This window comes from Ambystoma mexicanum, chromosome 12, assembly GCF_040938575.1.
Source record: "Ambystoma mexicanum isolate Mex_15411 chromosome 12, UKY_AmexF1_1, whole genome shotgun sequence".
Classification (NCBI taxonomy): domain Eukaryota; kingdom Metazoa; phylum Chordata; class Amphibia; order Caudata; family Ambystomatidae; genus Ambystoma; species Ambystoma mexicanum.
This window is the reverse complement of record NC_090936.1, coordinates 217,906,467-217,918,593: the sequence shown is the minus strand read 5'-3', so window position 1 is coordinate 217,918,593 and position 12,127 is coordinate 217,906,467.

Here is a 12,127-nt window from a genome sequence, read left to right as displayed (position 1 = left end):
ATATATATGAAGAGTAATTATTAATAACTTATATACAGTGATGTAACACCATGAAACATTTTCACTTATAAAAAATCTAATAAATGGACAGAATAAACATTGTTAAAGGGATGTTATGGTTAAGATGCATCCCACCCTTGGGACCCCTCTCGGGATAACGATCTGGAGCCCTCGTTATCTGCCCTCGCTTCGCTTGGGCCGATAACTTGGGCTGCTGTGGCATTATTCCCCATTCCAGTCCCTGGAACGGGGGATGAACGCCACATTATTCCTATAAGCATAACACAAAATACTCATGGAAATGTTGGAACATTTTATTGAGCCTATGTGCTTTACTGAGATATGTAAAGTAAATGGAGTCTATAAGATTATTTTTTTAGTTGTACTTTTTAACCGTGAAAGGTGGTTCCTAAAGGAACCTTCTTTGTTGCTTTTTCATTCTTTTTTTGCGGGAGAGGTTAAAATGTAAGGTGGGGAGGGAAATGAGGGAAGTGGCACAAAGCACTAATATGGAGTGGCAGGTGGACAGGAGAAGATGTTGCACGTGTGGTACATCTAAGGTAGGGGCAGTGTTTCTCATGCTCCTTGATTACAGCTTCAAAAGCACTTTGAAATTGCTCCCCCCTGCAGGGTGGTCTGTTGCAGTATATACAGAGGACTGTTGTCTTCGAAAGATATGGATCAACAGCCTCTTCTATCGCATGCAAGTTAGCTGGTGGGATTTTGTGTCCCACAGAAGTAGGCTGTGTGGTTACAGTATTGGTTGAGGAAGATGAAGTAGAGGAAGACAGCTTACTACTTGCTAAGAAAGGAACAACCTTTCTGAGAGCATTGCAGTGGTTGGATTGGGCGTGGCGGTGCATGGAGGTGGTCCCATAGAGTTTGAAAGAAAAGTGAGTACCACATCCATGTTTAAGCCCTTATCCTAATAGTACAAGAATTCACTATCAATGTTGCTACAAAGGTACATACAACAATATTTGCCTCTCCCAATAGCATAACTACACAGTTACATCAATACTAGGGATTTAATAAAAAACTTCCCAAGAACCTTTTTCTTTATAAGGACCAACTTATAACTGATTCTGTTAATTTTGTTTCAACAAGCAGTCGAATTTTGTTACTTATATGTTGCATTTTGTTCACAGCTTTTTGGTAACCAAAATGTATAACACTCCCTCCTGAGGAACCAAATGACTTAATTTGGAGAAACATATGTTGATGGTTTGCCTAAATGTGAAACAACATTTAATCAAGTTTGTACTCCAATCAAGAGGCCATTCTCTTAAACATCCAACTAAGCTTCACTCTGAATCAAATTAAAAGTTCAATTCTTTAATGCACAGTAAGCTCGTCTTTTATTGAATTCCAACAAACAATTAACCATTTGGAGGGTGCAGATACTTTAAAGGTGTCTTCATGAGATTTAGTAATTTCTCATCACACTGGGCAGCCTCAGTGAGAAAGCACCTATCTCTGCAGCCCCAAGTACTAACACATAACTCAAAAATAGCTGCAATTCAGAAACCGCCAAAGGTTGCAATAAGGCTGCAACATCCCACTATTCTGTCATTTCTTCAGTAACCCGGGCAGAGCACAGTCAGTAAAATATAATTATTTGAAGGAATGTATCATGTCACAAAGATTCAAAACAAGATTGGAAGAGGCAAAACAACTTTTTTCAGGTTCTCAAACCACCTCAGGATCCAGAAATGCCAATGCCAACCTTAATACAACTTCACTCAAAAAATTGTTTGCAAGATTGGAACAACTCGCCAAAATAGAAATCTCAAGATGGTGGGAGGTAGCAACCCTTCAAAAATATCTTGAAGTTAATAGAATACCGAGAGGTTTACGCATTTGTATCTTCCTGTCGTTCGAGGAAGAAAAGCTGGAAGCACTTAAAGATTGGGAACCTCTTCTAATTAATACTTCAAAAGAGATGAACTGTAAAGTAATAGAACAAGCAAAAAAAGAAGCACATGAAAGACTATTCAAGGAAATAGAAATTACCAAACAACAAATTACAGACCTCAATATACCGGAAGCCACCTTCAAAAGTTTTCAAATACTGGACAACTTTCTGAATATTTATACCAATGAACTTAAAATAAAAAAAAAACGGAAGTTCTTTAGGGACAAACTGGATTATAAACACAACAGAGTCTACACATTTCAAAAACCATCTATTCTCCAATAAACCTCCAACCAAATCGCCACACCCATTACCCTCATCACCGCAATCATCAGAACTGGATTCAGCAAATGGTAGTGACACAGAAATGTCCAATATACCAACACCTCTTGAGGCCACCTCCACCTCCCCACAAGCTGAAAATGTCTTCCCTTTTTTAGAGGAATACCAAAGGTACATATTAGCTCGAACCTATCCACTTATTCCTACCAAAAACAAAGGAAATTACATCCACACCTAAAAGGAGAGGCTTTAGGAGAAAGGGGAACTCCAAACGATACCAACAGCAGACAAGGACTTTAACCAGGTCCGAAAACAGCCAACTAAGGAAAACATACTTATTAACCTGACAGGACATGACCTACCCCTCATCTAAATTCCACGCTCAACAAAGGCCTTTCCTTATGCCCCAAAAGCACTTTGGATTATTTCCAGACCAATGTGGATCTCATCAAATTTTGCAGAAGCTTGAGATTGAAAAAAATATTTCTCTACCAAAACTTCAAGTATCCATAAAGAACCAGCCCCAATAATTTCCACCTTAACCACAACAATTGCTTAATACACAATAAATCTGTTGAGTCTAGAGGACACATCTCAAGAACAAACATTGGAATCCTTCGCAACAGAATTAAACTTAGATCTAGGTTTGGCACAAGAAACTAAGTTAAAGCCCAAATCAACATTCAACCCCAATTTACCAACAGCGACCTCAATAGATATTTTTCAAAAATTAGTCACTAATGACTTAAGACATTATTACTTGACCAGACATCTCAACAAATTCATCAAACACAATTTGACCCATTTGGAAATCAAAGCCTTACAGGAATTAAGTAATAACAATGACATAATTCTAAAACAAGCCGACAAAGGTGGGAAAATAGTTTTACTCTCAACCACTGACTACATCACAATGGCTCAAGAACATCTACAAGATCAAAACTGTTATGATAAACTTGAGGGAAACCCCTTATTGGCATTGACACATGAATGGAATAACATGAACAATCACTGGTATGATTAAGGTCTTTTGACAGAAGAGGAAAGAGACTTTATAAAAACTACTCATCCTATCATAGCGACAGTTTACTGTATTCCCAAAATTCATAAACCTTTACTCACTTACCACCCACAAGACCAATAATCAATGGAATTGTTTCCTTAACATAACCCATCTCCGGGTTCATTGATCAACACCTTGAAACATTGGCAGCAAGCCTATCTTGATATGTACAGGACACAAAACAATCATCCAACAACTGACCACCGTAAATTGGTAAGAGAACTTTAGACCCGTGACACTCGATGTCTCATCACTTTATACCAGTATCCTACACACAAAAGGCATCAAAACCACCAATTATTTTTTGAAGACATAGTCAATTTCTTAATATTTACAGATTTTAATGATACTGGAGATGGTCAATTTCACTTTACAAAACAAAATGTATTTGTTCAATAATGTGATTTACAGGCAATAACAAGGAACAGCGATGGGACCCAAATTTGCCCCTGTAGATACCAACCTTTACATGGGTCATTTTGAGTTACAACATGCCTGGCAACACCCAGCCTTCACAGACAGCGACAATATTATTTTTCTGGGGAAGATAAATAGATATTTAGTTGATTTAGCACGGTTCATCACAGCAGCTTAAAGAATATCATGCACAGCTCAACAATAATACCTATAATCTTCAACATACTATGCAGGAAAGCACAGAGAGGATACAATTTCTTGACTTGGAACTATATGTGGGGGACAATATCATCCATACCACACTCGATGTGAAACGGACAGCAGGCAACAGTATGCTATATGCAACCAGTTACCACCCCAAACATATAATATCCAACATCCCATATGGAGAATTTTTAAGAATTAAAAGAAATTGCACAGACACCAATGAATTCAACAAACATATAGCACAAGCGAAACACACATTCCAAGCTAGAGGCTATGACATCAAAAGCCGCAATCATGCATATCAGAAGACAATTCAAAGAACATGAACTGAACTACTACAAAATAAAATCAAAATTCAGTCAGCCTTTCCAAAAGAAGTAAGATTTATAACAACCTACAACACAGAGACATCCAAAATTCGCAAAATATTACAAAACCATTGGACGATCCTTACATCAGATGAAGATCTTCAACATTATCTCAAAGCAAAAAATCTCAAAAACCTGTTATGTCATCCCATTTTCAATCTCATGAACCACAAAAAGGATTACCACAACTCTGGAACATGTTAACTCTTAAAGGTAACTACAAATGTGGGTCCTGTTCAGTTTGTGCTTACTCCGAAAACTCCAAAACATCCATATGTTTGCCAAATGGGAAAGATTACAAGCCATTGAAGATTATAAACAAGCACAATTTTTTGGCATTGAGAAAGTTGCCAAGTTGGCAAGAGGAGGTAATAGAGAAAAGCAACTGAGGCAATGCGAGGCCAAATGGATTTGTCTGGCAGACTGTTGCTTCACTGGACTCAATTCGGACTCAGAATTGATTGATTTTCTATAACTTACTATCTATATCTTTTGGAGCTATTGTATTATCTCTCTGTTCATCACTTTCAATTAACAATTCACATTGCATCCTTCAATTTGTGAGATTTTGTCTAAGGTTAAAATTGAATTCTGTCACCTAAATGTCATCACCCCAGCCTAATCATTCCTTATAAATATAGTGCACCATTTAAAAGTGTCATAGAAGCAAAGTCCTTCTAATAAAAGGCACTTTTCCTTATTATTTGGAATTAAGGGTAGTAACCCTATTATTATAGATAGGAATGAATCACACAGAAGCAGTTTCAACCAATACCTAGCTTCTTCACAAACTTTAATATGTACTATACTAAGTTTACATTACATTTTTAACTCGCATTGCATTAATATCCCGATCCAAAATGGCGGAAAACGTGATGACATCATTATGCTGCAAAATGACCTAGCGCGTCATCACTTAACAATAAATACAGGGACATTTTGAATTGAAACTTGCACACAGCTGCGGTTATCAGGCCAGTGAGGTCCTCCAGAATATGTTCCCTATTTCATCTGAAGATTAACCAACTATACAGCAGGTAAGATTATAACTTAAGTCAGGACACCCTACTAAGTATCTCTTTTAAGAGCATTGCTCCTGTTAAACCCACCGCGATAAACTCCAATCACACCTTCTTCTTGTTTAGCCATATTAAGGATAAATCCACCCACAACCTCTACAGGGACATAAATGTGTCTATTGACTAATAAACACCCCTATCAAGACAAATTGCATTTTGTTAAGTTGCTGAACTGCAATTATACAACCATGGTAGCATCGAATTATTAAGAATTTGAAAGAAAAGTGAGTTCCACATTCATGTTTAAGCCCTTATCCGAACAGTACAAAAATTCACTATCAATGTTGCTACAAATGTAAATACAGCAATGTTTGCCTCTCCCAATAGCTTAACTACAAAGTAACATCAATACTAAGAAGTTATTAACAATCTTGTCAAGAACGTTTTTCTTTTTTAGGACCAACTTGTAACTGACTCTGTTCATTTTATTTCAATAAGCAGTAAAATTGTGCTACATATATGTTGTATTTTGTTCACAACTTTTTGATAACCAAAATGTATAACGCTCCCTCCTGAGGAACCAAATGACTTAATTTAGAGAAACACCTGTCGAGGGTTTGCCTAAATGTGAAACAACATTTAACCAAGTTTGTACTCCATTCAAGAGGCCATTCTCTTATTTTGATGTGAATCAACATCCACGTAAGTTTCACTCTGAATCAAATTAAAAGTTCAATTATTTAATGCACAGTAAGCTCAAGTCTTTTATTGAATTCCAATGAACAAATAACCATTTGGAGGGTGCAGATGCTTTAAAGGTGTCTTCATAAAATTCAGCATTGATCCCATAGGAGTAGTGTCCAGGTAGTCTGCAACTGAGTACAGCATTGCACTCAGTGCATTTCACTTTGGCAGCTTTACCCTTTGGTACATTTCCAACAGTGGTAAGAACTGCCACACCCATGATTCTCTCTGGGTGCTAAAGGTGCGCTCTTCCTTTGCCTCTTCTTCTTGGTCCTCTTCATTGTCTTTGGAAGTACTGCCTTTTTTTTGTTGTGTAGGACCTCCAGCTGGTGGTGGTGGCTCCTGGGGAGGAGGGATGGCAATAGCTTATGTCATTTTGAAAATAAATAGCAGTGTTGCTAATATTCCTCCAAGTATGTACTCTGTACTAGATTGTTAATGGATAATGAGTAAGAATAAGGGCAGGAACTGCTCAAGGGTACATTTTGAGCTTGAAAGTTGCAAGATCAGCAGAAAGTACAGTTCTTAACTGTGATGTTCCCGAACACTTCAGATGTTCGGAGACATCTATGTCTATTCTGCATTACATGGTTGGTGAAAAGCAGTTTTTGGATGGCTTATAACTTTGGCACCACTTAATGAAACTGCATGAAATTATGGAATTCTATTGTAGCCCTGATGTTGAATGCTTGTGCAAAGTTTGGTGGGATTCTGTCACGAGGGAGCAAGATTAGAGGGGGGTCCCCAAATATTGTAAAGGCTTATACATGTGGTGCCATGTAGACTCTACACAAAGGTTTGCAAAATCATTTAAGATCTCGATATAAATGTTTTTGTAAAGTGTGGTGGGATTTTGTCAAGAGGGGGCTAAATTAGAGGCGGGTCTTAACATTTTTACTTTGTTGCTGTTTGATGAGTGTGGACAAAGGTTTCCAGAAAGATTATAGAGCCAACCTTAAATGTGTGTGTAAAGTCTGAATGGAGTTTGTCAAATGGGGTATAAGTTATATGATTATTGTATGTATATACATTTTGACACTTTTGAAATAATAAAACATGGACGCATTTCCAGCAAACTCATCTAAGGAGCATTGGCAAGGACCTTAAAGCATGGTTTTGCAAATGTTCTGTGTCTTATTTTTTGACAAATGCCCTAATGTAGGTACACAAAATAGTGATATACTTTTGGTGACTGAGGTATGGCCTGTGGCCATGGACAGTGGGCATGGGTCATGACTTGGTCAATCTGGTTACTGACCATGACCAAGAGGGACGACAAATGGGGTTAAAGTGGCCATGTCCACCTGGGACTGACTATGTGGTAAAGTTATTCGAAAGGGTGATAGGTTTGAAAGGGAAATAAAATTGTGCTCGTAGTAATATGGTCATAGGGTTCTCTCTTCACCTTCTACAGGCTGCCATGGAAAGGGAAGAGGGGCTCTGTACGGAGCCCCGCCTTCCCATTCATGGTGACCATATTGGAAAAGGATTCTCCCTCCTACATCAGGACGTCGCAGGCATCCCAGTGGAGGAAGAAAAACACTTTTTTTAACACCCCGTGTTAGAACTTTGGGAACCCGGAGGGCTAATGGTCTTCATCCCCCATTGCAGGGGCTGGAACAGGGAATAACTGTCCGGAGCCCTGATTATCCGCCCTTGCTTCGCTTGAGCCGATAACTTGGGCTGCCGGGCCATTATTTCCCATTCCAGTCCCTGCAAGGGGGAGGAACGCCACAATTTTTCCATTAGGATAATACAAAATGCTAATGGGAATGTTGGAAAATCTTATTGAGTCAATGTACTTTTCTGAGAAATGTAAAGTAGATGGAGTCTATAAGATTTTATTTTTAGTTCTATTACAGTATCACCAAAGTATTGGTTGAGGAATATGAGTTGGAGGAAGACAGCTGAAAATGGAACAAAAGGAACAACCTTTCTGAGAGCATTGCAGTGGTTAGATTTGGTGTGGCGGTGCACGGAGGTGGTCCCGTAGGGTACTGTCCAGTTAGTCTGTGACTGACTCAGTATATTTAATTTTGGGAGCTTTAGACTTTGGTACATTCCCAACAGTGGTAAAGAACTGCCACACCAAAGATTTTCTCTGGGTTCTAGAGGTAGGCACTTCCTCTGCCTCATGTTCTTGGTCATCTTCATTGTCTTTGGAAGTACTGTGCTTTTTTTGTTGTGTAGGTCCTCCGGCTTGTGGTGGTGGTTGCTCTTGGGGAGGAGGGATGACAATAGCTGATGCCATTTTTAAGTTAAATAGCAGTTTTATTAATATTCTTCAAAGTATGTGCTTTGCACTAGATTGTTAATGGATAATGAGTGAGTTTAGGTGTAGGAGCTACACATGGGTACATTTTCAGCTTGAAAGTTCCTAGATCGGTAGTAAATTCAGTTCCAAACTTTCCTCGAAGTACGGACCCGATCGAGAAGTGTGGACACTTTCGCGGACACGTCATCATGCCATGTATGAGTGCTTGGTCACATGGCACTGTCCGGAAGGTCTGCAAAGAAGCCAGACATTCTTAGATGTCAACAGATGAAAAAACAGTGGAAAAGTTGCAAAAAGTGTATAGAAGTGTTAAAAATTATGCTAGAAGGTTGTAAATGGCAGTTTTAAGGTGAAACTTTGTAAATTATAAATTGCTATATTGGGATAAGTATGTTATTAGTAAGGTGTAGGAAAATAGAATGCACTGGTAAAATCCCATGAAATTCACTGAAAAAACTTTATTAAAGGGACATTGTGGTTAAGTTGCACTAATAAAATCCTATGAAATTCAATGAAAAAACGTTATTAAAGGGACGTTGTGGTTACAAGTAAAACTGAGAAAAAAACTCAGAAATTCACCAGCTATGTTAAGCTAAGCAACCATAACTCGTGTCACCACCATGCATTGTTAGGACTAACAACCAGGATATCAAAGATTAAGTAATATATCCAATATTGCGCAATTTTATATTGTTCTCTTGGCATGAGAATTAAACACTGTTTTACCCACATATGTGTGTGAGTCAAGAGAACCATTTCTCACTCCACTCATCCCCTTTAAAGAAATTTTTCTTTCTGCATATTATCTCCTTTGTTATAATTATTTAAAAAAAGAAAGACTGGTTGACACCCCTGCAAACACCGCTCCCCTTGTTCGGTATTATGGGCTTCAGTCTTTGTTACCATGCCGAATGTGCACCAAATGCGCATTCAGCTTTTTGTATTCTACTTTTTCAGCCAAAACGTATTTTAGAACAGAACAGTCAACTCCTTAAACACTTGTGTTCCTGTAGACATTTGGCCAAGGGACTCTAGAAATGCTAGCTGCAAATAAGGAGCAAGGGAGACACAAACATTTAGCGGGGGCGCAGAGACAAGTGAAAGCTTGAGATTTTCTATTTATACCGTCCAGATTTAATTATTTTGTGTGCCTTCAAGCCCTAACTGTTTCATATATTCGTAGGGTGGAAAACATAGTATGACAGTATTGCCATTTAATACATGTTGCACAACCTGGTATGACCATTTTAAAACAAAATGTTGCTGGTATTTACCTTTACTCATGTCAGCAGAGTAAGCATATAATTTTATATTTTGTAGGGTCCTAGATCAAATGCCGTTTTGGATTAGAAATCTATTTCAACAGCTCCTTAAATACAGGAAGTTGCCATCCTGCTGCAAGTGACCATGTAGGCCATTTCAGAGGATAGTACCTTTACTGTAAATGTTCCATCTTGGTAATGCAGCAAATTGAATCAGGCAAAGTGTCTCAGTGGTTTTGCCTGATCTCAGTCAGCTGTAATGTATTCCTAGGGCACTTCTTGTTGATTCACTTCCAGGTAAGTATAGAGAACTTCAGAAGTGGGCCCTGTGACTATTCTAATGATATTGGGATATATATGTGGCTCCTTCACATTTTTCTTCCATTCCGAATCTGCTCGAATCTCCTTTAAGAGCCATACATCTTCAGGAAAGTTCAGGAGACGTTTGGGCAGAATTGGACTACTTTTTGTGTGAGGAAAAAGACACAGAACAACATAAAAGGGTTCAGGAAGGGAGAGAAATGTTAGGGGAAAAGGAGGGGCTCAGGTGAGTCTGGGTGGAGGGGGTCTCTTAGCAAGAGGAATTTGAGTCCTGTGCATCTGTTAATAGTATCCAAGTAGGACCCAACATGAAACTCTGCAGTATGTGGGGTGTGTTAAGGCCTAAGGCAGACCCCCTACAACGAAACTGCATTCAGCAGTTGCCAAGAAAGCATGGTGGCACTGTGTTTACTGAACACCTATTCCGTGGCATCACAAAACTGCATTTAGCAGCTACTGAATTAATGGCTGCACCTTGTTTCTTCATTCAAAGAAAAGAAAGTAAATGAAGAATGACTCTGCACTGCAATTGTCCTCCTTTCATTTTAAAACATCCCAAATCTGTTCCCTTCATGGAACCCTACCCTGGCACTTGTGGGGCAGGCACTTTCAACACTGCCAACAAAAACAGGCCTGCATGGCCTCAGTCCCCTGAATGACAAAAAGTTATGTGCTGCTTTGAAAAATGACATGCATTCCGGATGACTTCAGCCTGGTGACTTTTTTGTTTTAAAACAGCACAAAATTTGTTTTATGCAACCTAGCCCTGCCTGTGTCTTGCATCTGAATGCCATGAAATCACATAGACCCTGTAGGACAGCATTGTTTTCATTTGATCAAGTCTGTGAAAAGCAGGAATTACATTTCCTTTTCCACGGCTAGCATTTCACTTTGAAAACAAAGTAACACACGCAAAATTCTTCAGAGGAGCTTTCTCTCATTTGGTTTTTGTCAGTTTCACAGAACTCATTTACCACACATATTCCTGTATAGACGAACAAAAGTAAATTCCCAAAGAAGAATCTCATTATGAACTGAAATAAAGACACGTGTGAAATCTGCTTTGTAAAATGAGAAAACTGCTCCTTGAAAGTTAAAAGGGCAATAATACTGTAGCTTGCACAGGAACACAATTGTACATTATGGGGAGAAAAGATGCAAAAATGTCTACATTGTGCTTTGTTGTATTTTCCCCCCCAAAAGACAGGTGCTCCTAGCTAGGCCCAGGAATTGCTGTTAAATCAGTCTTGCAAGAAAGGCATTTTCTCCACAAACTCTGAAAAGGCCAAGGTGGGGGATTTCACAATCTCTTCAGACTACATGGCATTCTACAGCCAAAGGACAATGGGCAACCCTGTCACTGAGGTGGGAATTCTTGTTAACATCTCTCCTCAGCTGCAACTGCCTACGATCAAAGAAGTAGTCATGACAACCACTGTGCCAGTGGGCCAGAGAGAGACATTTGGAAAGACTGCCCACCTTTGGGGACGAAGCCAGCCCACCTGGGTCAAAAGACTTTTCTTATTAAGACTTTTATTTCTGCAACCTGAAAATGCAGTAATGTGTAATTTTAACAGTTTGTATGTCATTTTTGCGCTTTTAAAACAAGACAATGTGGACCTCTCTAGCATAGGGGGGGGTGCAAACACCAGAAAAGTGACATTTCTGGGGAAATTGTACGTGACACAGTTATGAGAGTTAGATGCAAGTATGTCCCACATTGATATGCTTCAGTGTACCTATTTGTAGATTTTTGTGGAAACGGTTCCCACCAAAAATTGCAAAAGATTATTAGGACTAAACAACATTGTACAAACTTGGGAGTTGGAATGTTATGTTCTGTGTAAAATATGGAATCTGCCTATGTAATTTTCAAAAGCACAACAACTGTAAAAATGTGCATTTTATGTCATAACTGATTTTGGCAAGAGTAACTGTGGGATGGCCATGTACATCATAAAGCACACAGCATAAAACGGGTGTCATGTCCCTGAGTCTGACCAGCTGACAGGGAGGTGGTGACATCCACAGCTGACCTATCTGATGTTAAGGAGGTACGTCCAGCTTGAGTCTGCCCCCATAGTAAAATACTCTGATGTCATGTTCCTTATGTAAGGGGGCATAGGGACTCTCTTCTGACTTTTCCAGCTCCTGCGCATCCAGAGACCCAGACATTCCCTATTCACCCTGCAAGATTCCAGATTCTACTGCCAGGCCAGGGGTAGCTAATCCTGATCCTTGCAGTACCTCCTGA